The sequence below is a fragment of the Mirounga angustirostris genome, unplaced genomic scaffold, assembly GCF_029215605.1.
Source record: "Mirounga angustirostris isolate CCGP_5_RB_7025 unplaced genomic scaffold, mMirAng1.0.hap1 SCAF_16, whole genome shotgun sequence".
NCBI classification, from domain to species: domain Eukaryota; kingdom Metazoa; phylum Chordata; class Mammalia; order Carnivora; family Phocidae; genus Mirounga; species Mirounga angustirostris.
Genome location: NW_026991724.1, coordinates 27,787,168 through 27,810,959, shown reverse-complemented (window position 1 = coordinate 27,810,959; position 23,792 = coordinate 27,787,168). Strand labels below are relative to the sequence as shown.

The following is a 23,792-nucleotide window of genomic DNA, read 5'->3' as shown; positions in this document are numbered from 1 at the left end:
GAGAAGGAGAAGCAGACTCCCCACTGAGCAGGGAGCCTGATGCGGGGCTCGATCCCAGGACCCATGAGATCATGACCTGAGCCGAAGGCAGAGGCTTAACCAACTGAGCCACCCAGACGCCCCGAGGAGCTTCATTTTAAAGGATATAGACAAGGGGGCGCCTGGCTGGCTCTGTCGGAAGAGATGTGACTCTTGATCTTGGGGTCATGAGTTTGAGCCCCACATTGGCTGAAGTGATTACTTAAAAAAATAAAATCTTTAAAAATAAATAAACAAAGGATACAGGCAAGAATGAGTCCAGGATTCCTGGTTTGGGCTACGGTGGGGTGGTAGTGCCATTCCCTGAGATGGAGCAACACAGGAGGGAGGCCTGCAGAGAAAAATGATGACTTGCTTTGTTCATGTTGGTGAATCTTATGGATCATCTAAGTGGAGATCCCTGGCAGGCAGTCAAATATGTGGGGTAGGATGTAGGACACACCTGGGGGGGAGGGTCAGTGTGGGATTCTGTGCTGCTTTGGGCTGTGGGAGCCATGAGTCACCTCACCAGGCCGAGTGAAAAGGCAGAGAATGCATCTCCCCACCATACGCACACGCCCCATGTGACAGTCATTTAGGAAGAGGAGGCTGCGAGGGAAACCGAGAAGGGATGAGCTAAGGGATGGAAAGGAAACCAAGGTGGAGCAGCAGCATGTAAGCCAAGGAAGGAAGGAAGGAATTTCCAGAAGGAAGAGGTTGAGTCAGGTAATGGCAGTAGTCAAATAAGCTGAAAACTGACAGGTGCCCAGTGGATCTGGAAAGTTGTTGGTGAACTTGGCAAAAGCAGTCCCAGTGGAGTGGCAGGAAGAAAGTCAAATTGCAGTGGGCGTTAGGTAAGTAAGTGGGACTGAGCCAGTGGAGGCCATGAATGGAGACCCCTGGAAAAGAAACATGGGTTCTCGAAGGAAAGGGACAGAGGGAAGAAGGGAGGGAGTGAAGGGGGTTGAGCAAGGGCTTTATTTTTATTGTTTGTTTGGCTAGCATGGTGGGACCTGATCCACTGAGAAGCAGAAAGGAAAGGGCCCAGGTGGAGGGAGATGTTGAAGGTATAGGAAAGAAGAAGTGGTGGAAGGAGCAGAGCCCCAAGAGGATGGGCAGAGACAGGGTACAGAGTATGGTTGGGCAACCTGGTATTGACACGAATGTGCATCACCTTCCCTGAGACTGCCAGAGGGTGGTGAGTATAGGGAGTGCGTAGAGAAATTTGGAGGGAGGGATGATGGGGACAAAATGTTGAGGGGGTTCCTGCCTTACCTTTAATTTTGCTGAAGTGAGAAGAATTAAAAAAGCAACTGTGCTTATTGGTGCTCAGAACACCAAAGACTTGTAACCTTTCTTCTACTCAAACCATTCATTTATTCATTTACCCAGTATTTATCTAGCACCTGTTATGCGTTAGGCACTGTTCTGGGTGCTTGGAGATTCAGTGGTGAACAAGTCAAGTCCCAGGGGACTCAGGCAATAACTTCATAAACAAATAATCAGGCATAGTAATTGCAGACCGTGAAAAATTTTCTGGAGTCACATCTTTGAGTAAGACCTTACACTGATCACCGAGAGATCCAGTTCCTGTCCTTGGAGAGTTGAGTCAGTTGAAGGAGACAAATTGGTGCCATGAAGGCCCAGAAGAGGCAATGATGGAGTTTAATTTGGACAAGGGCTCAGGATCACACATGCCTCAAGACAGCTAGGTGGAGAAATGAGAGTTCAGTGGACACCAATTGTTTTACTCTTTCCAGGCTGTTCCAGTGAGGCTGCCCATCACTGCCCCTTGCCACTTGAAGATATGAAGTGGGTGTGTGACCCAGGCCTTGCCATTTACAAAATCCCATTTCCCTGGCCACAGTGACTGGGGAATGGGGTAAGACTCAGTCCAGGCCAGTCAGAATCCTTTGGAATTTGATAGTCAGTACGAGAAAGAAGCTCTTCATCTGGGATCCCAGCAAGATCTTCACTGGGTTGGAATGATGAAAGCCAGGAGCTGTCTGGGGCCACTTTTCCACGTCTCCATTACTCTGCAAGGAGGAAGCTTGCTTATCATGGGACAGACTGAGGCTGTGAGAGACTGGGACGTGAGGGAGGGAATGAGAAGACAGAGACAGAGGAAGCCAAAAAGACATCTGACAGTAATTATTATAATCTCTGAAGCTGGCTCTGTGGACCTGAAAGTTATGTGAACCAATAAATCCCTTCTTTTACATAAACGATTTCAGTTGGAATTGTCTCATCATCCAGGAAGAAGAAACAGTGTGAGCTAAGCACAGAAGCAGGACTCAAACATGCAGGGCACCATCAGGGAGCAGTGGGCAGTCTTATGTGACCAAAGGGCTTGTGGGAATATGAGGAGAAGTGGTTAGAAAGGAAGAGCGGAGCTAGATTGTGGGGTTCCCAGACTGCTTTGCTAAGGCACATATACTTTGAATATAGAGTAGGATGCGCTACCCTCCATGGTAGGGTAGTAGGGTGCCAAGTCAGGAGAGCTTGAAGTGGAAGACCAGAGAAGATGCCTAAAAGCAGAGAGAGATTTTTGTAGTCTGAACTGGGAAATTGGAAGGAAAGGCAATGAGGAACTGGGTGGGGAAGAGATCTGGGGAGGCAAAATGGGTGAATCCTGGTGTCTAGTTGAGCATAGGGAGAAGCAAGTTGATCAGACAAGTCCTCCCAGTTTTGAACCTGGGTGTCGGAGTTCAGTGATGCCATCAAGTTAGGAGGCATAGCAGTGGGGAGAGGGGTAGTAGACAGAAGAGGGCAAGTCAAAGCACAAGCACGAATTTTGGGTCCTTGCAGGATAACCTTTGTATTACGCTCACATCGTTCAGGGGTTGTCTTAGGAAGTCATTCTGGCCTTTAGAAGAGACATCAGGGCTGGCAGGAGGATTGGGCTCAAGCGCCCTGTGTGGTGAGGCCGTGAGAGTGGATGCAGTTCCCCTGGGGTGAGTATGCAGATGGAGAGGAGAAGCCCCCCCACCCCATTGTGGATGTGAGCAGGGAAACCTACCTTAGGTAGGCTCATAAGTAGCTCCCCCTGTGAAAAGGGACTGGGAGTCAGAGGAGCACCCTGCTGAGAACCCCAGGGAGGGCATGTGCTTCCGGACGTTCTGTGCGACAGCAGGGTTCTAGTCCATGGCACTGCCAAGCTAGATAAGGACTGAGAAAGGGCCATTGTATTTGGTGATTGAGGCTATTACTGGCCGTTGAAAGAGCAGTTTCAGAAAGAAGCCAAACTCAAGAAATTAGGGTGGGTAAGTCCGGACTAGGAGTAAAGAAACCTGAGTGCTGCCTCAGCTCTGTCCCTATTTAGCTTGATGGTCCCAGGCAAGTTCCATAACTTCTCTAGGCCTTAGTATCTTCACATATAAAAATAGGAAACTGGATCGAATGATCTGTAAGCTCCTGCGCAAGTCTTGAGGTCATAATTTAAATTTTGTTGTCCAGCAAAACAGATGTTTTCGTGGTTAAAGGAATTCCCCACCTTCTCCCTTGGCCACCCCCAACTGAGATAATAAATTATAACAAAATTAAGCTTTCAGAAGTCTAGTGCTAATTGAGAAAGAAAACTGGGGCATCAGCTCAGGGAATTGTGGACACCAGTGCGTGTGTGTCCACGTGTGCTCTCCACTGAGAGTGTGGAGCCCTGTGAGGTAGGAATTTGTCTCCGAATGCTACCACAGTTTACAAGAGCAGGATCCTGTGCTCCTCTTCCCTGGGGAGGAGTGCTCAGGATGGTTCCAGAGTGCAAATACAAAACCGCCTTGGGGGGCCCTTCTCTCTGAATTCACATGGCTAGGAGAAGGAAGGTTTGTGAGCCTGAGCTGGCTGTGTGGGGGAGCTCCAACCAGGGTGGGTGAAGAAGAGCCAGAGGGACCCATGCCTCAGGAGAGAACCAAGCCTGAGGTCACCAGAAGGCAAGGGCAGGGGAGGCACCAGCTCTGTCTCTCAGGCACTCTGTGGCCCTGTCAGTGGGGGACATTGGGGAAGGGATGATAGAATGGCATCTGGTTCTGAGTTATTGCTGGTCTTCCTACCCTTTTTTTCCCCTGTGTGCAAAAAGGCCTGTCGTTTTTTAATCCTTTCCTAAAAGCTTCAATTACATGAACCTCACTATTCCCTAACTTCTCTGGCTCCTGTTTGTTTGTTCATTCTGTGAATACCAGTGGAAGACCAATCATGTGTTGGTCCTAACTGTTCCTAAGTTTCTAGGAACAGAGCTTAAGAGCTCTGTTAAGAAGACTGACAGGCTCCCTGCCCTCAAGGACCTTATAGTTTTAGAGAAGGGAGATAGACAGTGAACAAGTAAATGAATGAGTAAGGTCATTTCATACAGTGATAAGTTCTAAAGGAGGAAGTAAGGCTTAAACAGAAGAGAGTGGTTGGCAGAAATGAGGGATAAGGAAGAGGGTCAAGAAAGATCTGAGGAAGGGGTACCTGGGTGGCTCAGTTGGTTAAGTGTCTGACTCTTGATTTTGGCTCAGGTCATGATCTCAGGGTTGTGAGACCGAGCCCTGCGTCGCCTGATTAAGATTCTCTCTCTCCCTCTGCTCCTCCCACCCTCCCCTGTGCATTTGTGGGCTCTCTCTCTCTCACCTAAAAAAAAAAAAAAGGATCTGAGAAAGAAGGAATAGCAGATGCAAACACCCTGAAGCAGAAATGAGCAGAAAGAAGGGTAGGGAGGCTGGACGTTAGGAAAGGAAAAGTGACACAAAATGGGATTAAAGAGGCCTGGTGGCCATGCAGAGAGAGACATTTGGGTTTCATGCTGAACGCCATGGGTGGTTGAAATACGGGACAATTTGACCTGACTTGTGTATCAAAAAGATCCCTCTGCATTCTGAAAAAAAGCAAGACCATGGGGACAGAAATCACATCACTGGTTTCTGGGGATGGTGGGAAAGAGAAATTGACTACAAAGGAGCACAAGGAAACTTTCAGAGGTGATAGAACTATTCTGTCTCTTAATTGTATGTGGTCATGCAACTATATATGTTTATCAAACCTCGTCAAACTGTATACCTAAAAAGGGTGAATTTACTGTAATTCAATTATAATTCAATAAATCTGACTTGTAAAATGTACACTATTTAATTAAAAAAGAAAAAGGAAAGAATTGCAGTAAGCCTTAACAAAATCCCTTTGGCTGTGTGTGGAAGACGGAGGGAGTGCTCAAGCCTTGCATGTCCTAAGCTATGCCCTCACTGCTGGTCTCACAGTTGAGCCTCTATTATATGCTTTTCCTGGTGGCTTTCTTAGGTCAGTTTATTGATGTGTGTTCCCAGTTTCCCCATTTACTTAGCTTTCCTTTACAACTGGCTTGAGAGCTCAATGGGGGTAGAAGCCATCTGCTTCCTTCGTGTGGGCCCATGGTAGATACTTGGTACATATTATTGTCCTTACATTTGAATGGTGCTTGAGCGCTTACAAGCTGCCTCCACGTTCATTATCACCTTTGGGCCTTACAACAGTCCTGTCAGGCCACGTAGACAATGCCTGTATCCCCATTTTATAGACCAAGAAACTGAGGTGAAAAGAAGTCCGTGTAGCAAGATCAGAGAAGCATGAATCTTGGAGATCTTAGCTTTGCCATTTGTGGACTCTCAGTGTGATTTGGGGAACACTATTTAGTCTCTTGGAACCTCAATTTCTTAATCATGGGAAAGATGAAAAGAAAACACATTGCAGACACACTGTGAGGACTAAATGAAGTAACAGAGCTAAAAGCACCTAGCACATAGTTGAAATTCACTAAATGTTAGCTGTTTGTATTATTTTTACTATCAGAAAAAGATTTATTCAGGGCAATATGGTCAGTACGTGATGGAGCTAGATCCCAGTTTTTCTGGTTTCAGGTATGTCTCTCCTTCCATCACATCACTGGTAGGCAGTTGATTGGTCCTGGACTAATTAATTACTTTTTACCAAGTCAGATCCTTCAATGCAGTCATTGATTAATTCAACAAGTACTGATTAAGCACTCACCGTGTGCTCAACACTGTGTAGGATATGATGGTGAACCAAGACAGGCTCCATCTCTGCCCTTGAAAATGGAGGTGCCCTTACAATAAGCAAGCACTATAGCCAGATAAGAGGTGGAAGGTGCTGAGAGAACATCTACATTGGTTTGGGGTGTGGGAAGACTTCCTGGAGGAGGTCACATTGAAAATGTCTTTTTTTTTTTAACAACAACAAAAAAAAACCTTTTTAGTTGTGACATAAATTAATATATGTGCAAATGTTCATTTGTTTTAAAAAGCAAGCATTCATGTAACCATCACTAGGTAAAAAAAATAGGGTGTTGCTAATGGCCAGGAAAGTTCCTTAAATATCCCTTCTTGATCACAGCTCTCTCCCCTACTCCCTAACTCCTGACTTTCATGGTGTTTCCTTATATTTCTGTAGAGTTTACCACCCACATGTATATCCTGTACTCATATAGTTCAGTTTTCCCTGGTTGGGATGTAATTGGAATCATACTGTTATATATTATTAAGTCTTATGTCTTTCCTTCAGTATTGCATTTGTATTATTCATCCACATCGTACATAGCTATATTTCATTTATTTTCATTGCTATAAGTACTCTATAGCATTCTCTTCTGAATATTTATCATTTTTCTGTGAATAATTTACAAATATTTGTGTATATTGAATATGCTATATATCATTGACTTCACTGCTAAATAGTATACATCGTTATTTACCAGCTATGATTATACTATAATTTATTTATCCATTCTACTGTTGATATGCCTTTGGGTTATTTTGAGTTTTGGGCAATTACAAAGGATGCTGCTATGATCACCCGTGTGGATATATATCCTAAGGCACATGCCTCTGTGAAGGATTCTTTAGAGTGGAATTGCTGGGAATCTTCACCTATATTAGATAATGCCACATTGTTTCCCAAAGTGGTTATTCCATTTTATACTTGTGCTAGCAGACAGAATTCCTGTTACTCCAAATTCTTGCCAATATTTGGTATTGTCAGACTTTGACATTTTTTGCCAGCTGTATAATAGGTGAGCAGTAGTATCTCACTGTGCTTTTACTTTACATATTCTTGTAAATCAGTACAGATCACTGGTGAGATGGAGCAGCTTTTCACATATGTATTGGACATGTGATTTCTCCTTTTGTGACCGTGTAAATTAGGTTGTAATTTTATTATTAATCTGTAAGTTCTTTATATGTTCTGGATACTAGTCCTTTTCCAATTTTATTCATTACAAATATTACCTCCCATTCTCTAGCTTTTTTCATTTTGTTAATGGTGAACCATAATAAAAAGATGTTCTTATTTTTAATGTAGCCAGATTTTTTAGTCTTCCCCTTTTTGGTTATTGTTTCTTGTGTCCTATTTAAATAATCTTTCTTGGGCGCCTGGGTGACTCAGTTGGTTAAGCAACTGCCTTCAGCTCAGGTCATGATCCTGGAGTCCCGGGATCGAGTCCCGCATCGGGCTCCTTGCTCAGCGAGGAGTCTGCTTCTCCCTCTGACCCTCCCCACCTCATGCTTTCTCTCTCTCTCAAATAAATAAATAAAATCTTTAAAAAAAAAAAAAGATAAATAATCTTTCTTTATCTTCAAGTGGCAAAAGCTACTCTCTTTTTTTGCCCTCTTCAAAAAGCTTTGAAGCTTTTTTCTTCCACATGTAGGTGTTTAATTCACCTGTAATTCTTGTATGTGGGGTAAGATAGGGGCCTCATTTTAATTTTTTCCCTAAATGATACCTATTTGTGCCAGCATTGCTTATCCAAAAGGCCACTTTTTCAGGCACTGTTCTGTAGAACTACCTCTATTTTAAGTCATGTGTTTATATACGCAGGGACCTGTTTCTTGTCTCTTTAGACCATTCCACTGGACTCTGTTCTGATGTCAGTACCACACTGTCTCGATTACTACAGCTTTATAACATGTCTTGATGTTTAGTTTAGCAAATCCCTCCTCTTGGTCATCTTCATGAGTGTTTTGGCTGTTCCTGGCCCATTGTGTTTGCATGTCAGTGTTAGACTCAGTTTATGACACTAATCTGTTTGGATACAATTGACATATTTAGGTTGGACCTCTTTAAATCTTAAGTTTTCCTGATCCATGAACATGTTACATTTTACCATTTATGTAGGTTATCATAATTTCTCTTAAATATATTTATAATGTTTCCCATAGAGGTCTTATATATTTTCTGTTAGATTTATAGCTAGATACTTGATATTTACAGGGTCTTGTAACTGCTTCTTTTTTTGATTTGCATTTTGTATCTATTGGTGGTATATGGAAATACGATAGATTTTTGTATATTGATTTTGTATTCATGAACCTTACTTTTTATATAAGTTCTAATGGTTAATCTGTAGATTGTGAGGCCCAGAGAAGGGAGTGACCTGTCTAGGTTCCCATAGCTAGCTACTAACAGAGCAAGAATGAGTGTGGTCCCATTTCTTCTATTTCTACTTCCCAGCAACTGTTCAGGAAAGGTTGGGGTAAGCCAGCAGGGAGAAGGAAATAACATTTACTGAACACTTACTATTTATGACGCTTACTGCACATGATCAGCTTAACTCTCAGTGGAGGCTGATTTTTGGTTATCCCCATTTTATAGATGAGGGAAGTAAGATTCAGAGAGGTTATTCAAAAAATGTGCTGAGGGTCACACCTTGGTTCATCACTGAGAGGACATTCCAGAGTTGCAGGAGTCCTATTTCTCTTTCATGCATATACCAGTCTGCACACCTTCCCATTCCAGTTTAGACACCCACAGAAGTCTTTGGGCCTCCTACTTTCAACCAGGCTATCTCCCAGGGCCCCCGCCCTGTGCAGATCTGGGAGCCTCTAATAAAGCTCTATTATCGTCTTCAGACTCATACCAGTCTGCTTATTGTCAGCTCCTGGGTTGAGTTCCTACCCAAAGTCCTGAGATCATTTTCACCCTGCCCCCCCTCCATCGTTCCCTCCCAACCGAGGAAATTAGTTCACAACTTGTTGGGTTCTAGGAACCAAATTAGGAGTTGCCCTGGGCATCTTGTTTCAGTACTCATTTGAAAATATGATTGGGGGACGCCTGGGTGGCTCAGTTGGTTAAGCGGCTGCCTTCGGCCCAGGTCATGATCCCAGGGTCCTGGAATCGAGTCCCACATCAGGCTCCTTGCTCAGCAGGGAACCTGCTTCTCCCTCTCTCTCCCTCTGCTTGTGCTCTCTCTGTCAAATAAATAAAATCTTTAAAAAAAAAAGAAAATATGGTTGGGGTTTTATGACCCTGTTTTGTTATACAGTGGACTAGAGAGTATTTATGGTGGCAGTCCTTCCTGGCACCCCTTCCCCCAGTCTGGCCGATTGGTGGTAGCTGCCTGCACGCAAAGGGGAGATTTGCTGTTGCTGGTTGTGCAAAGAAATTGTGAAATGCTCTGTGAACACAGCCCAGCAGTGCTCTATTCAGTATGACAGCTTCCTACTCTGAAACACACGGCCCTTCACAGGCTGACTGTAAATTATGCAACCCCGGAGTTAAACAATGAGGACCAATGGGGAAGGAAGGGGCAAGCTGAGGATTGCGGCCTGGATCTACAGTGGTCGAGCGCAAGCTTCAGCTACTTGGCGATCTGATGGGAGGAAGGTCTTTAGCAATTGAGAAAAGCCAGGAAGTCCTGTCACAGGGCTACTTGTAAAGGGAGTTTTAACTTTTTTCAAAATGTAAATGTTCTTTTCAAACTCTGTTTATCAATTCAGGGAGAGTTTTAGAAACTAGGAGGGACATTTACAAAAGAAAGTAGTCATATGGCGTAATTGAATGCTGTACACAGTATTTAACCTTTGTCCTGATGGCCCCAAGTCATCACTTTTTTCTTATTGCTTTGTGCTAAAAGTCAGCAGTGCCCCTAAGGGCAATTGATGTACAGACCATTTCCCACCCCCTGTCCCCCCTGCCCTGCCCCCATGGTCTTGGAATGCAATTAACTCCACTTTGATATGCCTTCTGTAATTGTCCTGTCTCTTCACTTGCTGTCATCTGTCATGTCTTGATGCTTTCTGTGTTCCTGCCTCGAGCCTTATTTCCCTTCTCTGGTTCTACTCTGAATCTGGAATGGCCTGGAAAACTACGTGACTGGGTGTGTCACAATAGTGTGTAGGGCAAGAACAAATAAGATATAAGCGAGGACCTCTTCTACGAGTAGGGTGCTTGTGCTTTAGTGCTGGGACCTTTCTGCACTTCTGCCCATTAACAGCACAGCATTGAGTGTGTATAAACAAATTGGCAACCGTGAACTGCTCTACAAATGTGCGTGATGGTGACACGGTTGGTGTTGTTGTGCACTCTGCTGCTCAGAGTTCTCCGTTGTCCTTCATGGCTCCTGGCAGGGTTTTGATTCACAGAAATTGCTGGACAAGTAGCTTCCAGATAAGGGTGGTGCATTGCCATTTGTTACAAAAGATGCTGGGCTGGCTTTAGCAGCAGGGAGGCTGGGATGTAGGATCTCTGTAGCGGAAGGGTTCTGCTGGGCCCTTTCTGTACAGTGGCATGGCACACATGGGTGCCACGTAGGTCAGGCCGTGTGATCAGCAGGGACATCCCCAGGAGCCCTCCACAGTGGTGGGCACCACGGACATCCCCTCACCTGCACGAGGACTGCAAGATCACTCAGAGAAGCCAGGCCAGACCCAGTTGCTACTCTTTGGTCAAGACCTGCACTAGCAATTCTTCCAGGGAAGAAGGAATGTGGATCTGGCCATTTTCAGATGTTCATAGCCCTCATACTAACGTGTTTAAAACCCCTTGGTCAAGATGCTCTCCACCAATATTGTTCGTTCATTTTTTCACTCTGCAGATAGTATTGAGTGCCTACTGTGGATGGAAGGGGAGTAGGGAGTGTGTTACCATTTGTAACAGTGGTCTGGGAAGGCCACCCTGAGCAGCTGAAATTAGACCTGATGGAGACAAGGGAGCCTGCCACGTACAGTTGGGGAAGAGGGAATGAAAAGGCGAAGGCTTGGAGTCTGTGAGGAACCACAAGGAGGTCTGCATAGCTAGGGGCACAAATGAACTGGGAAAAGGGGTCAGTGATTGTTTGGAGTGTGGAGTCAGAAAGAAAGGTCCATCACGAACTGCATAGACCTTTGTCTTGTGGGCGGGCATGTAGACCATTATTCGCTGCAAGGCCAGCTGCTTGGGGGTGAGGGGTGGGGTGTCCTGCGTGGGTATGTGTCCTGACAAAGGACATGGGAGGGAAGGAGCCCTGCCAGGAGCAATGTGGGTTGACACTGCATGGCTTAGGGAGGACCAGTCATTTCTGGCTAGCCTTCAGGAGAGAGCACTGAGAGTGTGGGCTGCTCCGTCCTGCTCATCTCCTAGTCGAGGAGGCTCATCCCTGGCTGCAGCTCGGCTGCCAGCTCTGCCACAGCTCAGTTCCCAGACTGTGAGCACTGAGGCTTGAACAAGGGCAGGAAGGCTGTCCTACAGACCCCATTCAGGGCTGCTGACCCAGGTGGCCTTGGTCCTAGACACACCCAGCAAGCAAATATGGTGTTGAGGTACAGATCCCCAGGAACCAGAGCCACAGGGCGTATGTGAAGTATAACCAGAAGCTTCAGTGGTGTGCAATTGAACACATGTGTTAATATGTTCATTTTCATGTGCTTTAGGACAAAAGGTCTCTAACACATCAAAACCATAGTGTTAGTTATAGTGTGGTTTAGATTGAAGTTAAAGTAGCAGGACTTTTTTTTAAAGGCCTAAAAACCATGAAGGTGGCAAAAAAAAAAGTGTTTGGGTAGTGCTATCCTCAAACCTACTGTCAACATGGCAGTGCTGGTTCCGGGCAGGGGTTCCCGTCCCTCTAAGGGACAAGAGAGTGCCTGGGAAGAGCTCCCCCTCTGTCATCTTGGGGCGGGGGTAGCAGTATCTCTGTCCCAACCGCAGGTGCATGAGCTGCCCTGCTCAGTCATCTGCTTCCCTACACTTGCCTGCCGGGTGCATCTGTGCCGTTGCCTGGGCCTGGCCTGGCCCCCTCGCTACTGCCTCAGCCTTTCTCTGGGTCCGGTGCCTAGAGTCTCCTCAGCCGTTTCCAGAAACGCTGCTCTTGCCCTTGGCCGTCCTGCTCAACCACTTCACATGGTTTCCTTTCACCCTCTGCATTGGGTCCAAAACTGCCCTGAGCTTGGAGAACGTACCACAGAGCAGCCGACCACACTGATCCGGAGCTACCTCTTGCTCTAGAATGCCACTCGTTGGCAGCCCCCCACACCCCACCTCCATGTCTGCCTCCATGCTGGATGCCTAGGCAGGCTTCCTGCCCTCTTCACGTGCGGGGATGGCCTCCAGGGGCCTCCAAGAGCCGGCTCAGGGCTCATCTGCTCCGGGGGCGTTCCTCTGGATGCGAACTCACACGGGTATCTCCATTCTCTAAATTATGTTGTATATGGTGTCTGCACCACAGCGTCAGAGTTTTTTAATATGCTGTCGTGGGCCCTGAGAGATTACCCCTTTGTTGATCTGGGCGTCACAGGTAGACACACGAGTGCACACGCGTGCCCAGGTGCCGGCACAGTCTTGCTCACCACGAGCCTGCCCACGAGCTGTTTGGAGAGAAGCAGTTTGAGCATAGTGGTGTAGCGCACCAGCTTCGGTGTTCGCCCTGCCTGGTCTGGATCCCGCCTGGGCCTCCTTTTAGCTTTGTGACTTTGGGCAGGTAGGTGTGAGGACCATATGAAACAGAGTAAAGAGTGTCTAGCCCCATACTGGGAACATAATGATTAATGACCATGGTTGTTATTGTTCACCAATTGGCAAATATTTGGTACATGTAAGACTTGCTTCTTCATTTAAGCTGTAAACCTCCTGTGGAGGGAATCCCAATTCATAACCATTTCTACCCCATAAGCCAGATAGGTCCGAGGTACACTGTGAATATTCAGGGTGAATTTACATAATAAATCGAGGAGCCAGTTTACACTGTTGTGGGTTTTCCTGTAAATTGACTTTTGGGTATAGAAGAAGTTTTTGCAATGCTTATGTGAAACTTCAGTACATATACGTGGTATGTAATATTTGTGTATTTTGGTCCCCAGTAGATTGAGAATTGCTGAGCCCGTCACACCACAGCTCTTTATGGAGCACTTACTGTCTGCAGGGAGAGGGAAGGGCTCTGCTGCCCGCCCGCCTGTGGAGGGAGCCTCCATCTCCGACTCCCCTGGCTCTCTTCTCACAGCCTAGACCTGTACCTCTGCTCCCTTGCCCTGCACATCTTCAGTTTTCAACTCCTTCCAGCAGGGGCTGGGGCTAGATGTGAGCAACAGAGGGGTTTGTGGTGGGGCCTTTCCTTCTTATGCATCTCCTGCTAAGGGCAAACACCTAAAAGAAATGACATCTTGATCGACGCAGTGCTTCCTCAGGTTATACAGCTATACAAATCTGTTGAGCTGTACACCTAAAATGTGTATGTCTTACTATATGTATTGTTCTATATGTATTACTATATGTGCCATTTCTCAATCCTTTAAAGGGTGGTCATGGTATTTTTCTTTAAACCAAGGGCCTGGGAAATTAAACAATGCCCCTCTGAATCTACCAGCCTCGGGAGAGTCTGAATCTGTGGGGAGCAGGGAGGGGTGCTCAAAAGAGGAGGGCATGCCCCAGACACCCCAGTTTTCCCTGCTCAACGGCTAGCATCAGCCATCTGTGAACTTCCTTCATACCTATGTTTGCACCTGGGAGTGGGGTACTGGGAGAAGATACCCCAGCACCCACTTTAGATACCCTGAACTGCCCAGCCCAAGTTCATGGCCACAGCCCTCTCTGGCACAAACCTGCCTGCCACTGTTCTGAAGCCCTGCCTCTGCCATTTGTGGGCTAGGAATTAGCAAGTCCTTACCCTCTCTGAAACTCAGGGGGGGTTTACCCCCTCTCAGATGGTAATAAGACCTACATTATTAGTCTCATATGGTTGTCAGGAGTAGCAAATGAGATCATGGATGTGAAAGTCTTACAGGGATGCAAAATATAAACTATCAACTAAGTCCGCCCCCAGGCTCAGCATAATTCCACCAGTGTTTGAGAGCCCAGGTTTTGAGAGGCTGTAATGCCCAGGGGTTCAGGGTGAAGGCGCTAGAGGCAGACTGCCTGGGTTCCTTGGTCCTGGCCCTGCCACTTGGTAGCTGTATGACCTTGGCAAGCTGCTCACACTCATGGTGCCTCAGTTTCCTCAGTTGTAAACTAGGGATAATGACAGCACTTGCCCCACGGGGTTGTACTAAGGATTAGATGAGTTAATTCTGGTAAAAAAAACTGTGCTCAGGGCCCAGTTACGCAGCTAATACTACCATGAGCAAGGATGTCTACTAAGCGTTGAGAGGACATCTGTATTGAGCAGAAATGGGGATAAAAAAATTTTTTTTCTAAGTTCTCATTTGAATAGAACTGCTTCTTGCACTAGCTGTATTTTCCATGACTTGGGGCTTGAGATTGATTATTTGCTGTATTTGGTAAGTTTTTTCCATCCTGAGAACTTTAATCTTTCAAGTTAGCCTAATAAATAAAGGCCCCCTGTGATATGTGCTTGCCTTCAGAGTTTTGCTGCGACATCAATTGTGAGCTCTCTGATTTACAATTCAGCGAAAAAAGTGACAGACTGGGTCTTCTTGTTCAATTCAAGGTGATCGCTGCATAGTCATTTTTAACAGGACACCAGATTTAGCTAAATGCTTGCAGTGAGGTAGTGTGAACATTAAATTCAGGGTGGTGGTTATACAGGCCGAGCCTCTGCGGCTTCCTATTATGAGCCTGGATTCTAAAAAGTCCTATACAGCTGACCTCCTGGCTTCAGTGCTGCCCACGGTGGGCAGGAGACCCTGATAATTAAAGTCACGTGATGACTCTTTCTTCATCCAGCTTTTTGAAGGAGGATTTATGAAGCCCTTGGCTGGATACTGTAAGGAATGCAGAAAGTGAGAGGGCCAAATTTGTTGAAGGTCGGCCAGGTGCCAAATGTTTTACATGCATTAAGATGATTTAGTCATCAGACATTGCACCATAAGTTAGGTATTATGACTCTCTTTTTACAGATGAGAAAACTAAAATAAGGGTAAGTCTATTGTCCAAGTTCACCATTGTGGGATGTGGCCAGGATGTGATCTCAAGAGCTTTCCTAGGACCCTGTGCTGCACTGTTCCAGGGTTACCATTCCCGTTGTGTTAATGTATTACAAATGAGTGATCTTATTTCTGAGCAGCTTAAAATCAAGTAGGAGAGATAAAACACATTGGTAGATAAACTGTAACACACAGTAAAGTCTGGTAGGGGCAGAGAGTGCGCTGTGTATGTTCCAAGGAGGGAAGGGGCACTTACTCAGGTGGAGGCAGGGGAGGTGCCAAACAGCTCGTAATCTGAAATCAGTTCTATTGTGCTTCGCGTTGTGATCCAAATGTCCAGTGCATATTTCTGATATTCTAAGGAATGCCAAAAACAGTTATGAAGCTGTGCCAAACCGTACGTGGGCTAAGCAATCCTCTCAAATGGCCCACCGTGGCTTCCCTCTTCTTTTCCTTACTGCCCTTTGCAGGAGATGGAAAATGCCCCCTTGCATTGAGTAAAGCTGTTCTCTCCCCAGGCTGGATGCTCTCCTGGTTCACACTGTCCCGAGTCAGGAGACGATTTTTATCTGGGCCTCAGATGTCTTTCCTGATAGGTGGGGATGGACCATCATCCAGCCTTTCGGTTCTTGCCAGGGTGTGAGTTGTAGGGAGGCAGTAGGACGGGAGGTGCCAATGTCAGTGGAGAAGGCAGAGCATTCATGTTCTGCTGTGGTATGTTCGGCAAGAAAGACTTCCAGCATAAAATTCTCATGTAAAATGTGAGATGGTGAGACCTGATGGTGAACTTGGGGCCCAACCAAGCCATCCACCATGCTAACTGACTGGCTCCACGGACCACTTGAAAAGGGCGTTTTTCCTGCCCCCATGAGAGCTTGGCCACGACTTGCTGATGCCCTGCTGCCTGATTCCCTAGGACAGGCTCCAGATCCCAGGCACTCTGGCCCTGCCTGCCTCTCCGACCTCTTCCCTCGCCAGTCGCCTTGCCTCCTTGTACATTAGAACCGCACTGATCTTCCTTCAGTTTCTGACACAGACTCTGTACTCTCACCTGCATCTCCTGGCCTCGGTCCACATTGTGCCCTATTCCTGGCACCCTTTCTACCCTTCTCTGCCTGGGCCAAACCCTACTCCCCGTCCAGGCCTCAGCACAAACAGCACTTCACAGAAGCCTTCTCTGAACCCATAGGCTACTGGGGTTCCCATTGCACAGTGCTCAGACCTACCCACTGCTCCTTCTATGATCTTTTCATTGTGGGTATACATCCACACCTTTTTGAAAATAGGAAAGACACCACTTTGAGGGATTGTGCTCAGTTGGAGTCATTCCTTGCCTCCCCCCCGAGCTACACTTCTGAGTTGACCTATTCCAGAGAGAAGCCACTGCACCCTAGAGACATGTATTTTTTTTTTTTTAGAAATGTATTTATGTTTTTATTTCAGAACAGTCAAAATTTTCAGTCCATATCACACTGTATAAGCACTTCGGTCCTTCTCCCTCCCTTATCCAAATGCACAGATACAAAATGTAGGAAATGTGCAATGTGCATCTTAGAAATAGCAGCATCCCCACAGCGGACCTCGTGAGATCTGAAGACTCAGCCCAAAATGGGCAGCCCACTCCTCCGCCTCAGCACAGCCATGATCCAAAGGCAAGTTACATCTTTCTGTTAAAATGTCAAAGATATTAAATGTCCTAATGTCAAGGACTCAGTTGCTGGTGGAGATATTGGTGCACTCAGGAAGCAGACTGGTACCTGATTACCATGCCTTTTGCATCCCCGTGGGTCTTGGGTTGAAATCACCACACTGGTTAAGGTCTGCTATGATTAACCCTCCCCTCTCTCGCAAACCCCAGCTTAGGGAGGAAGTTCCTGTGTGGTTGAGAAGTCAGCCAGGCTTGAAAAGCTAAGGTGTCCCATAGCACCTTTGCTCTTGCTTACGCCCTCTCAAAGCAAAAGACTTCTCAGGTGTCCCCTCAGTGGGTCAGATCATCGTGATTGTAATTGCCTTCCAGAAAACCAGAGGCCTTTAAAGACTTCTCTTTTGTAGAGGAAAATTAGAGATCTTTCCTTCTCCTACCCTGTGCCCCATCCCCCAGGTAAAGATACTAACACACAAAGAGGAATTTTAACTTCTCTAGGTCACACAGCAAACCAGAAGTCAAGACTTGAACTGACATCTCCTTGACCCTCGATGCAGGCCTTTGTCCATTGCCATGTTCTACTTTTTATGTGGCTCTGTCATGACTTCCTCTGTTCTCTGGAAGAATCCTAAAACCCCCAACCTACAAAATAGCCCCTGAGAGAGAAGCATCTGGAAGTGTGTGCTAAAGGTCCCAGAGCAGAGGGGAAACCTGCCTTGTGGCTCCCGTCAGTATGATAAGACCCTGATGCCTTGGGCTCTCCAAGGTCTGAGGTTCTAAATTTCTAGAACTAGAGAAGGCCCTCGTCAGTCCAAAAATCCAGCAAAGCAGAGGAAGACAGTCTATCTGCCTGATGCTGAGAAACTGTACGACTGGAATGGTAGCCGCAGAAACATGCCGAGAAGGGCAGGAGAAGGAGGTACTCGCTGACAGAGCTCTTCCACGCCTCCTGTTTTTGTGAAACCTCCCCACAGCTCCATGGACAGCTGTGTGGGACAGATGTCTCTGGCCTCTTTTTGCAGGTAAAGAAGCAAGTTGGAGACTAGGGACCTGGGATGAGGACTCAGACCTCATAGCCTGGGGGTCTGCCATCGTACCCACCTGCCTGCAAAAATTCACCCCCACCTGCTCCAGGCACGCTTTCCTCTCTGCATGAACACAGCACCTTGGAGGATGCTTTCAGAAATCATTCTTTTAAAAATCATTTCCTAAGAGCCTACTACAGCCAGATTCCATGATAAGTCCCAGGCTTCTGGAACAGAGGAGTGCTTGAAGTTTCTCCTGCAAGTGTCCGAGCCTCCTGAAGGAGGTTAGGGTCTAAAACTGGGGTTCTTAATGTCCCTCGGGTCACAGACCTCTTTGAGAAAATGATGAAGCTACAAGTATCCCCAGAAAAATGCTCCTGTGTTTTTGAATGTGAAGAAACAGTGTTTGTGTATGGGGTTAACAGTCTCCCAAAGGCAGCCCCCTGACCCGCCACACCCTGCCTGGGGTGCTTCTGGATCACAGATAAAGAAACTCGGGACCAGATAATGAGATCATAGCCTTATACCTTGAGAATAGTTGTTAATTCTCCAAAGGCAGCTCGTCACGGCAAACAGAGGATGGGAGCATGGGTGTGTCTCTGTGGCCGTTGTTATCATTTGAGCAAAGCTGTACCAGTGCCAGCGTCCTGTAGTCTCTGATTTGTCATCCTAGGGTTGGGGAGGAAGGCAAGGCAGAGAGAAGGCTGGCCAGCAGCAGAGCCAGCGATGGCACTCAGCAGGACGGAGCTGTGGGACCCAAGCACTCTACGTCTGTGGGGGGATGGCAGGGGCCAGATGGGATGTAGGGGAGACTTAGGAAAAGAGCCAGGAGTCAAGCACCAAAGTTTTGCAATGGGATTTCACAGGGTTTTTAAGAGCTCAACTTTGAGATGAGCAGGAGGTTTAGAAAGCCTTTATAAGGTCTTCCTAAGTGCTGCTGACAGCTAAGAGTGGCATGCCCCTGAGAGTCTATGATTATCTCACAGGAGAGATCTTTATGGGAGCCTTATTAAGAACAGAGCATGTCAGTGGGAGGGAGGGAGGGAGCAGCAACGTGTTCACAGCTCTGGAGGGCAAGTGAGGCAGCCTCCTTGGTTTGCAACGTGCCTTGCAGTCCATTTCATTATCTCTGCAACAGACCCACGAGAGTGGCAGAGAACCCCCTGCACCCCAGAAATTGCAGGACATGAGGGTTGTCGTAGCAGAGGGAGTGGACTGCCCACATGAGGTATCCTTAAGATAAACCCTTGAACGGGCCTGGGGTTTGCCCCTCGACAGCCAGGGTGATGTGACAGTGTCAGTTAGAACGTACCCCCAAAACCCTGGAGCCCTATGATTCCCTGGATTGGTGGCCTCCAAAAAAAGAGCATCAGAGCTGTTCCCCCAGTGAGCTCCTCTCCCAGTCACGTGTGCTCCCAGGTGCAGGGAATTGCAGTCAGCCCCTCTGAAGACCTGAGGCTCACCTGAGAGCCTGGGAGCCTGAGCTTCCACCTCAGGGGGAAATGTAGGAAGGGAGTGAGTGAGGATAAACCCAGGACACAGATCCCAGGAGAGCATGCTGGCCAGCCCCTTCACCTGACACGTGGGAAAGCCGTGTGACATCGCTTTGCTGCTAGATGTATGAGAAGTGCTGATGAGGGTGATTATAGTAGGTAACATATTTTGAGTGCTTGCTGGGTGCCAAGCACGGTGAATTGGTATCCTCTTACACATTGTCTGTGAGGTGAGCCTCATAGCATGGTCGAGTGTCCTTGTCATGCACGAACTCGGGCCCTCAGCTCGAGCACCGTCTGGGTGGGCATCATAGCATGGTCGAGTGTGTCATGCACGAATGTGGGCCCTCAGCTCAAGCACCTTCTGGGTGGGTAGTAGCCACATTCGTTTCCTATTGCCACTATTCCATTACTACACATTTATTGTCTTAGAGTTCTGTAGATCAGAAGTCTGGTACAGGGCTCGCTAGACTAAAATCAAGGTGTTGATAGGCTCCCTTCCTTTCTGGAATCTCTAGGGGAGAATACGTTTTTTGCTCTTTCGGATTGCTGTCAGAATTCAGTTCCTGGTGGTTAGAGGAGTCCCCCTTTTCTTCCTTGTTGTAAGCTGAGGGCTGTTCCCAGTTTCTGGAGGCTGCCACCTTCCTTGGCTTGTAGCCGCTTCCCTCCATTGTCAGAGCCTGCCGTGGTGAGCGGAGTCCTCCCCCACTGCATCTCTCTGGTCCCTCCTGTCACTGTGTCTCTCTCTGACCCAATTGGGAAAGGATTCATGTGATTAGACCAGGCCTACCTGGATAATCCAGGATAATCTCCTCATCTCAATGTCCATAACCTTAATGACATCTGCAAAGCCCCTTTTGCCGAGGGATTAGGGTGGGGACATCTTTGGGAGGCCATTCATTATTCTCTTATCACAGTGACTGGGGAAGTAGTGCTTAACTTCTTGATTTTGGTAAGTGAGGAAGACGATGGTTCCTGCCTCTGGGCTACGAGCATTGAATGTAAAGGCCAGCAGCGTGGGTCCCTGCACGGTGGTAAAGGCTTACTCAGTGTTAGCTGTGGGAATTATTATCAAACCTGTTCTATAGTTGAGGAAACTGAGACTAAGAGACATTGTGTAACTTGCCCAAGGAATAACATTCAAAACTTCATGAGAGAAAGAGTACATTTCATTCATCTCTTTATCTCCATGGCACCTAACGCAGTGCCTGCCCAGGAGAGATGCTCAGAATTGTTCGCGGAATGAATGACTGAGAGCCAGAAAGAGTAAATGACCTACCTGTCTGAGCACCCTTAGACTCAGAGTGTCAGAGAGGGAGAGAACCTCTTAGAGGTCAACAGCCCAAGCCCCTCATCTTATAGCTGGAAATCAGCTCATTGGAGAGGGGCTCTGCCCCAGGTGACCAGTGATGGCAGAGCCCCAGAATGTAGCCTGCACTTCCCTGGCCAGTACGTCTTTCTCTGCACCAGGCTATATTCACTTCTGGGGTGGAGGGGGGTGCTCTAGACCCTGTTGTCCTGGCCGAGCCAGAGGCAGTCCAGCAGGATAGAGGAGTTGACCCTGGCCCTGACCCCTGGCCCAGCCTTGGGGAGAGGAACTAACAGAAGAAGAGAAAGCCCCCACCCCCTCTTCTTAGAGGTGGCCTTTGGCAAGGCCTATCTGTAGCTTGTTCTTCAGGCTTCTGTAGCTTTCTAGAGGCAGCTCCCTAGTAGAACGGCAACCAGATGCCTGATGCCCACTCATGCCTGCGGTCATGTTCCCCTGCTTCGACACAAGGCTGTGTGGCTGGCAGAGTCAGGACACCTGAGTGGAGTCTACCCATTTCACTTACAGCATTATGGGACCAGGGGCCATTTGGTTCCTTGGGACTCAGTTGCCCCATTTGCAACCCATCTGGTCATCTCCACGGTCCCAGGTGACAACCCTGGACTTCAGGCCCCTTTCAGAGGGGTGGTTTGAGAACATTCACATCAGCCTCCGGGACAGAGAGGTACTGTTGTCCCGAGGGCTCCCTAGCTCTGCTTAGACTGAACACAGCTTAGCAGCCAATGAGCTCTTTCTGGACAGCTAGTGGTGTCCCCTATCTCCATGAGAGCCAGCTAAGGCGGGACGGGGTGCAGCCCAGCGTCTGTGGTCCCTGAGGCTGTGCCAGGCTGCCCCTGACACGAGGCCGCCACAGGGAAAGCCATTATGTCTCCGTAGAGCCTAATGGGTTTACCCTGTCGCGTGGGAGTTAGGGCCTCATCATTGTGTCTGATTGTGTGAGGAGAGTTGAGGAAAGTCTGAATGTCCCATGTCACGATGACAGGGGTACCAGGTGACTTATGGGAGGAACGGAAGATGTAGTGGGGGTTGGGGGAGGCGGTACCGTGCAAGTGGAGCTAATGTGTGTTCCTTCTGTTTGGCAGCCCGGGGCCTGGCACTTCTGCATATTGCCTGCTTTAACTGACACCAGGCCCTCGAGGCAGGTAGAATTTTCCCCAGTTTTACAGAGGAAGAAATGGAGGCTGGGGAACTGTGACTCTCCCTGGTCACCCAGAGGATACTAGCAGGAATTATTTTTGCTCTCACTGGTTGAATCTGAGCTTCATTCAGCAGTCAGGTCAGCATCTGATGGAGCTGGAGCCTTCTTGCCTACCCTCTGCGGGGAGCATGGAGTTCATTCTAGCAGAGAGGGAATGGGTAGAACACTGGTGGACTAACGGCGGCTCCATCTGTCAGTAGGACCATCAGGACCCACTGCATGTCTACCACGTGCGCTGTTCCAGGCACTGGCCATAGGGCTGTAAAGGAAAGAGAGTCCCTGCCCTCAGGGTGCAGCCATTCTGGTCTCAGGAAGACACACAAACACACATAATAGATGACATGTACAGATGTCATGAAGAAAACAGGAGAGGGACATGGGATAGAAGAGAGCTGGGGAGCTGCTTTAGCTAAGTGGTCAGGGCGGGGTGTGGGGGGGCTTCCTTATGGAAGGACATCTGAGCTTAGACCCCAATCATGAGAAGGGGTAGTCCTAGGAAGACCTAGGAAAGAACTTTCCAAAGTGGAGGAACAGGAAGAACACAAAGACAGAGACAGGGGTGAGCATGTGATGACCCGGCACCAGGAAGGATACCAGGGTGGCTGAAGCGAAGGGGGGGGGGGGGGGGGGAGGCTGGAGCTGTGGGAGGGGCCTAGGGACCCCTTGGGCCCTCAAGAAAGTGTGTTGAGAAGCCCCTAGAGGGGGTGAATTAGAAAAGGCATGTGATCCGATTTATACTTTGACAGCTCGCTCTGGCTGCTAGGTGGAAGGTGGGCCGTGGAGGAGCAAGAGGGAGCAAGGAGACAGGGTCAAGGCCTCCAAGTCCTCCAGGTGGGTGAGAGGTGGGGCCGACTAGGACCCAGGTTGTGGTCCTGGATGTGAGAAATTACTGGACTCGGGCAGTATTTGGAGCATGAGTAGGACAGTGGTGTGCTGGTAAGCCAGCCCGAGGTGGAAGGGGAGTCCTTATTTGTACCATGCCAGTTTCTGTGATGTCCTATGCCCACCAGGGCTGCTTTCAGGCTACCAGTCTGACCGTGACGGTGAACGATGCACAGCTAGCTCTTGTGAGCCAGGGTGGGCCAGCTCCAGCACACTGCTGATTCTGCTGGGAGGGTGAGGAGGATCACCATCCGCAAGAGGAACTGCAATCATTCCAGGGGGCTTCGGTCTGAGCAGCTCAGTGGTAGTGCTGACACCCGGTGAGGCGGTGAGAGAGACTGGGGCAGTGGGGGGGGCAAACGTGGTTCTCTGTTGGCCACATTCATGTCCAGATGCATATGAGACATCTGCTTTCTAAGTCCTGGGCATGTGCATACTTCATCACATTTAAATGCTAATCCTTCCAATACCAATGCCTTTGGTGGTTTCTTCTCCATTTACAGAAGAATAAAGTGCAGATAAAAGGGGCTAAGAATGGGGCGCCTGGGTGGCTCAGTCGTTAAGCGCCTGCCTTCGGCTCAGGTCATGATCCCAGGGTCCTGGGATCGAGTCCCACATTGGGCTCCCTGCTCAGCAGGAAGCCTGCTTCTCCCTCTCCCACTCCCCCTGTTTGTGTTCCTGCTCTCTCTATCTCTCTCTGTCAAATAAATAAATAAAAAATCTTTAAAAAAAGGGGGGGGGGCTAAGAAACTGAACCAAGATTGGACAGCCAGTAAATGGCAAAGCTGAGTTTGAACTCAGTTCGATTTGATGTCACCCCCAAGAACCTAACCCTTGCACACACTGCCCATGTCCCCACCCCCGCTCCCCACCCAGAAACCGTGCCATCTTCAGCTCTACCCTACATTTCTTAGGATTTTAAAAGTGGGTCTTGAGAAGGTTTGGGAACAACCTTCAGACCAGAGATTGAAGTATGGTTGCCTCGACACCATGCCCCACCCTCAGATGTGTTGTATGGGCTAAGGGGGTTTTTTTGATGAAGGGGAGCTTTTCATTTTGTTTTATTGGCCTCTATGGCATTTTTTAAAAAGAACAAAGAAAGAAATGCCATT

The 23,792-nt window shown here is 47.9% G+C and overlaps 1 protein-coding gene and 1 long non-coding RNA gene across 3 annotated transcripts in view; one reads left to right on the top strand and one right to left on the bottom strand.

The window, feature by feature from the left end:
• Positions 1 to 23,792, top strand: part of GNAO1 (G protein subunit alpha o1) — a 171,523-nt gene that overhangs the window by 10,429 nt on the left and 137,302 nt on the right. The gene's annotated exons all lie outside the window — the stretch shown is intronic.
• Positions 1 to 23,792, bottom strand: part of LOC123855454 (uncharacterized) — a 36,291-nt gene that overhangs the window by 5,834 nt on the left and 6,665 nt on the right. Inside the window, exon 2 of the long non-coding RNA XR_008507317.2 lies at positions 15,367 to 15,467. This is a non-coding gene — a long non-coding RNA (uncharacterized LOC123855454). The remainder of the gene's footprint in view (positions 1 to 15,366; positions 15,468 to 23,792) is intronic.